We start from the raw sequence: 7,562 nt of genomic DNA on the forward strand, positions 1-7,562 counted from the left end.
GCTGTGTGTATGAAATTGATTTAATTTCATAAAGAACTGATACATTCTGATATATTCTGCTTATTACGAGGTCATATATACCAACACAAAAGTCAACAAATATTTACAAGTAGCGGAAATAGTTTTCGAAATAAAAATCCAAAGTATTTAAAATCGAATAATACACCGGGGCTATGATGCATATATGACATAGCTCATACCCCTGGGGTATTCTCGACAGACACCTATACAAAAGCACTTCCCCAAGAATTTTAACTCCCCCACATCAATCAAAAAATGGTACATGGACCCATCAAAACAAAAGTCAAGCTGACAATATAAGGTATAGGTACAATCTTCCAAAATAAAGTAACTACAACAGTAAAAGAAAGACATCTAGTAGTCTCTATACAACCATCTAATCTGATCATGCTACAAAAAAATTATACAACATGGGTGATCTCCACGCGCCCCACATAATCCTTCTGACACAACACCAGTCAGGTATGACTAACTACCTTCCCATCTCGAAGGTACTAACCGATAGGATGATCCTGGTTCTCATTTGAGGGCAAAGCCCATATTTCTACAATAATTGTAAAGGTCACCAACTGAAATTAACAAATAGCACTTAGCAATTAAATTTTAAATGCACAAAATAACCATTCATCTTAGCATACTCCTTGAAAGGGTTTTCATACGTCAAACATGCATAAACAATTTTAAAATGAAGTTTTTGACAAAACTGCACTGTTTATTCGAATATAGCATCCTTGTATTCGAATATAGTGTTAATTCACAAGTCAGTAGCAAAATCAGCTCAACTGTATTCGAATACAGCATCCTTGTATTTGAATACAGTGCTATTTTGTAAGTCAGTAGCAAAAACATCAAAATTGTATTCGACTACAGCATCACTGTAGCCGAATACAAGTGCGAAAACAGTGAAAAATCCTGCAACTTTGTATTCGACTACCACATGACGTAGCCGAATACAAGTGCTAAGTCAGTAGCAAAATCCACTTAAACGTATTCGAATACAAGCTCCTCGTATTCGAATACAACTGCTAAATAATGCAGATTTCAGATTTGAAAACGTTTCGAAATCATTCAATACTTACGACACAATGTCAATCATCACACTTCACAATTATGGCACAATCACAAACAACTACCGAGTATGTTTATACAATCATCATAGTATAACAAACATGACTCGTGTGCCAAGCACCCTAATGCAATGCGTATATGCCAAAATGCATGATTCCGGAATTCGAACCAAAACCCTCATCGAAGGGGCGTAAATCATAATTGTATCGCATATCACAGACTAGTACTAATTAACGAGGTGCCACCTATCATGGGTTAGCACGATTTACTAAAAAACATAAATCGTAAATGTACCGCCTTTCACAGACCAGTACTATTTATCGAGGTGCCACCTATCACGGGTCAGCACGATTTACTAAAAAGTGCAGTCTATCACAGACCTAGCAAGGATAAGATGAGCCAACAGACCACATGACATCATCTCGTGGCCCATCACGGTCACCACTATCACCATGGCTCTATCGCGGTCACCATGTACTATGAAATGCATGAGCATACTCTAACTCTTTCCACAACAATCATTAAGTAAATGCAGATATAAAAAGATATCCCGTTTTTAATACTCATTTAACACTAATGATTTTCAAATTCAACACGGAGTATACTCAAACATATATTTTCCACCACCACACATCGAATTTAATCCACTATTTATATTAAATTCGATAAATTCAAATTCCACAAAATCCACACCAAGTTCAATCGTCAATCACCCATAAATTTCCACATTTTCAAATATAAATCACGCCAAATTAATTTTCACAAACCACACCTCAAACACATCAATTTTAATTTCCTCAAAATACACATAAATGAATTAAATTCCTTTTTCCACAAAATCACACCAATTTCACCAAATTCCAACACCAAAAAGACACATATAACATCCTATATGCAAGCTCAAAATTTGGAAGGAGCCCTTACCTTAACGGTAGCTTTAACAGCCGATTACGCCACCGCGATTAATTCCGGTAAAATTTCCGCTCGTGTCGTCGCTTCCAAAGTTGGCTCGCTAGCACCGTAGCGGAGAGATAAGCAACTTTCCCTTATATCACTTCTCGAAACGAAGCTCAAATGTCGAAGAAAAGTGAGGGTTTGTGTTTGACGGTTTTTTTTGAAATCACCAACACTATGCTTTGGTTTTGCGAAATAGAGGCATGGAATGTAACACCATAAATTTTATGATAACCTATTTTATTAATTATATAGGATTTTAAATAATTAATTTGATGTTAAAATTATTATAAAATATATGTTAATAAACTTTGTGACTAATTTTCGTTATATGAATGTTTTCTATGATGTGCTAGTTTGATACACATTATATTAAATGAGGGATATAAATAATAAATATTTTATTTTATTTTATTATATTATGTTATATTTTTTTTTCAATAATAGTATTTTAGTGTAATATTTTGAAGAATAAGATTTTATGCGATTCTACGTGTATATATGGCACCCAATTAATATAACATTATTTATGCGTTTGACTAATATTAAATGTGTACTAAATTATATTTATTTAATTTTAAATATATTTTATTTTAATTATTTATTTTATAAATGATTATCTTGAGATAGTGGTAATATTGTGTTTGATTTTCTTTATTTTTATATACTTATTATGATATTGTGATTATATATGTATATATTTAGTATGATTTAGTAATTATTATAAAATGTTGATTTTATACTTATTTATTTTATAATTTTGAATATTCTCTAATGATGACAGTATTTTAATGTGAGTATTTTATAATAAAAAAGAGTATCATTACGGTGATTATTTTGAAATGAGACTTTTGATTATTAATATATTTTAAAAGATTAACTACTTTATTTTATAAAATATTAGTTTGGAAATTTTAGCAATATTTAGTAATTAAATTATGTTAAAAAAATGTTAAAACATTAGTTTTAGTAATTATTGGTTTTATTTAAAAATAAATAAAGGGATCAATGGGTTTTACCAACCCTAAGTGTTAATAAAATAAAACAACAACAAAAAAGGGGAAGGGAGTTGAAAGGGCTGTCGTAAAACCAAAAGAGAAAACACAACAATAACATATCGTTTGACACCTGATCGATAATTGTTCCAGAAAACTTTCTCTATTTTCTTCCAAATTTGAGTATGTTGTTTCTTATATTTAGTTAGTCAATTAAACATAATTTTCCAGATTTTTAACAACTCCAATTTCTCTCTAAAATACCCGACTTCTCCGTTTGTAGAATTCGTTATTTTGCACCGTTCTCCTTCACCGTAAGTCCGATTTGAGTGAAACCAACGCCAAAACGACTGTTTGAAAGTGGCTATATTATCCCCTGATTGGTTTTCTGATTTATGGTAATTTTCTTTGACCGATTTTCGAATTTAGTTTTTTAGAATATCTCCTCATAATTTATTTTTGACGTTTACCCATAAATTGTCGAGTTAGATCGATTGAAGGACAAAGAGTCAAAGAACAAAGACTGTTTGAGCGTTGAATCATATTCATAGGTGAAAGCGTTGAAATAAGGTAAGGGGTGAGAGAGCGTTTGAATTCATGAGTATAATATATTGTGAGATGAACGGGAAAACCGTATTTCCAAACGATTCATCTGGGGCTCGCTACGTACGGCAGTAGCCCTTTCAGTGATAAATTAATTAATATGCAAAATGGATATTGTGAGATTAAAATTTGGAATAGAAATATTTATAAGGTGTTGATTGATTTAATATCGTTAAATGTGTGATATTTGATATTATTGAGATATTTAACATTATTGTGATATTTGATATTATTGTGATATTTGATATTATTGTGATATTTGATATTATTGTGATATTTGATATTATTGTGATATTTGATTTCAAATGAATTTGGTGCACATGTTTGATTAAATGAGTTTATGTGAATGCAGTGTTAAAATGTAATTTAATTGATGATGATGTGTGATTTATGATATAAATTTGTGATAAGTTTATGTGATAATAATGATGATGTTTGATTTATGATAGTGATTCTATAAAATGGTGATGAGTTTGTGTGATGATATATGATTAATGATAGTGATATTGTGAATTTGTGATGAGAATATTGAAGTAACCCCATAGTTGGTGAAATAATTTTGATTCCAATTTGTGTTTGAGATGGCGGTCTTAATGTAGTATCATAGGCCAACGAGGGGAGAAAATAAATATTGAGAATTTGTGAAGTGAATATTATTTTGTCATCATATAGGTAAGGCATGACAAGCCTAGTGATTTCGGGGAAGTACAACTGAATGAGCCTGCTCGTGGCGGTCTGCTATTGAGCCTTAAGGTAGGATTGTTAGACCTTGGAGGTATTCGGGTGGGAAATTCCTAGGTGACTTGGAGGTAGCACTCCAAATGTCGGGAGCTACCATGCAACACACGTTTACCTCGACTGTCACGTATATGTGTCTCGGGTTGAGTTGAGGGGATCTATGAGGACATGGCCAATTTAAATTATCCGTCCACCGGGATGGTGGCATAGTATCAAGCCTCCTAACCAAGTACTTCAGAGTTAGAATGGTACCACATTGTGAAGTAGAGTCTAAGCTCATGCATAACATTGCATTTTCTTGTGATTTCTTTGTTGTGATTAATATGTATTATGTGTAATAATAATTTATGCGATGATTTGATGTTACAGTGAAGTGCATTGATTTTCTTTGATTTTGACTATATAGTGTGAGGTTTTTCCTTGAAGAATGTTTGTGTAAGACCCATAATTTTAAAGTACCTTTTATGTATTTTTGGTATATTTCGGATTTTGGCTCGGAGGCTTTTAAGCCAAAGTTAATAATATTTCGGAGTTTTATAATCAAAAAGATATTTCGATGCCAATTAGAATTTCTCGTCGATAAATAAATTGAATTTAACTGCGGAAAATACTGCGGTAAATACTTTGCGGAGAATTTAAGGCGTTTCGGGCGAAACGGTAATTTAATAAATATCTAGATTTTGAGATATTTGTTAAGTTATTTTTTTATATATATGTATGTTTGTTTGGGGGGAAAGAGGAAAGAAAACTAGAAGGAAGGAAAAGGAAAAGAAAAGAGTATATAAAGGAAAGAAGGAAAAGGGAAGAAAGGAAAAACAAAGGAAAGAAATAGAAAGGAGGGAAAATAGAATTTTCCATCTTCTTCCTCTCTGTTACTCACGCGGCCAAAACCTCCCTTCCTCCATTATTGTCCATTTTTGTTTTTGTTGCTTCCTTTGAACTCGAAAATAGGAACCCAAGGTTAGGGGAGAGTTAGATCAAGGTTTTCGCAACTCCATTCTTCCTCTTTGATTCGAAAACGAAGAAAAACGGTTTTGAGATCCAAACACAAACCCCTCCGTTTCTTCTAGATCCAAACCTCATTTCTCGAAGAGATAGAAGGGAAAGTTGCTCACCTCCGTGCTACGGTGCTAGTGCACTAATTTGGAAGCGGCGTTGCGAGCGGAGATTTTACCGGAATTTCTCGCGGAACCGGAAACACTCGATAAAGCTAACTTTGAGGTAAGGGCTCCTTCCAAACTTCTAGCTTGCATTAGGGACTTATCTGTAGTTGTGTGGGAAGGAAATTGTTAGGGTTAAATGTATCGATTCGGGGAAAAACGAAACTAGTGCGTTATGGGTAAAAACCTTAGAGTTAAGTTTTGGTTATAGTGATGAATGTTTCGTGGTAAATGAATTTGAATGTCATTGTGTATGATTATGGGTAAATGAAATTTGATGTATCTGGGTGTTATGTTGCGTGATTTGTGTTCGTTGTATTTGGTGTGTTCGTACTTGATGTTTGTTAATTGGTGTGGTTGTTGTGAATTATGGTTTGAATGTGAAAGTATGTTTGAATTTGTTTCTGTGGAATTTGAAAACCATTAGAGTTAAACGAGTATTAAAAATGGGGAATCTTTTAATACCTCGGTTTACTTAATGTGTATTTGAGGAAAATGCTTAAGTTAACTGGGCGTTGAGAATGGGGAATCTCTTAATGTCTCGGTTACTTAACTATCGTTTTTGAAAATCGTTTCGGTAAATGAGTATTAAGAATGGGGAATCTCTTAATATGACTGTTTGCTTAACGTTTTGTTTTGAAAATCATTAAGTTAAATCGGTATTAAGAACGGGGAATCTCTTAATGACTTATTTAATTAATGTTGTTTGAAAGTCGTTTAAGTTAAATGGGTATTAAAAATGGGGAATCTTTTAATATCTGCATTTGCTTAACGATTGTTGTGAATGGAGTCTGTGTATGCTCATGCATTTCATTTGGTAAATTGTGTCGACCCGTGATAGGTGACACCTTGGTAAACTGTATTGACCCGTGATAGGTTGTACGTTTACGATTTACTATTTAGTAATTCGTGTTGACCCGTGATAGGTGACACCTTGGTAAACTGTACTGACCCGTGATAGGTTGTACGTTTACGATTTACTATTTAGTAATTCGTGTTGACCCGTGATAGGTGACACCTTGGTAAACTGTACTGACCCGTGATAGGTGGTACGTTTACGAGTTACTATTTAGAAAATCGAGTTGACCCGTGATAGGTGACACCATGGTAAACTGTACTGACCCGTGATAGGTGGTACATTTACGATTTACATTTTTGGTGAATTGTGCTGACCCGTGATAGGTGGCACCTAGGTAAACAGTACTGGTCTGTGATAGGCGGTACGTTTACGATTCCCGCTTTTTCTTTTAGTAAATCGTGTTGACCCGTGATAGGTGACACCTCGGTAAACTGTACTGACCCGTGATAGGTGGTACGTTTATGATTTACGCATTTTAGTAAATCGTGCTGACCCGTGATAGGTGGCACCTCAGTAATTGGTACTTTGGCCTACGATAGGCGGTACAATTATGATTTACGGCCCTTCGAGGAGGGTTTTGGTTTGGAATTCCGAGTCCATGCATTTTGGCATATACGCATTGCATTAGGGTGCTTGGCACACGAGTCGTGTTTGATTGAGTTTTATGATTGAGTGATTTGAATTTGATTTATCGTGTTAATTGCGTTGAAAATGCTAAGTGTTATGTGTTGATTATTGTGTGTAAGTAAGATGGTTATCGAGATCCCAATTGCCGTGGTAATCGCGTAGAAATTGCTAAGTGTTAAGTTGTGAACTTGATTAGGAATGACTTAGGTTAATTCATGAATTTTTGGAAAAATGATCAGGGAAATCGATTTCCCAATCGATTGGATGGAAGTCAGGGGCTTGGCCAAATGAACAAAATCGATTAGCCAATCGATTTTGTAATCAGTTTTCAAAAATTACCTTTCGAAATCGATTGCCCAATCGATTGGCCATTAAGTCAGGGGCTCAGCTATCCTGTCAATCGATTGCCCAATCGATTGAATCAAGCCAGAGTTCAAAATTTCACTAAAAACCTTCAGGAAATCGATTTGGAAATCGATTGGTATTAAGTCAGGGGCTCCGTTATCCTGTCAATCGATTGCCAAATCGATTGATTCA

The sequence above is a fragment of the Cicer arietinum genome, chromosome 4, assembly GCF_000331145.2.
Source record: "Cicer arietinum cultivar CDC Frontier isolate Library 1 chromosome 4, Cicar.CDCFrontier_v2.0, whole genome shotgun sequence".
NCBI lineage: Eukaryota > Viridiplantae > Streptophyta > Magnoliopsida > Fabales > Fabaceae > Cicer > Cicer arietinum.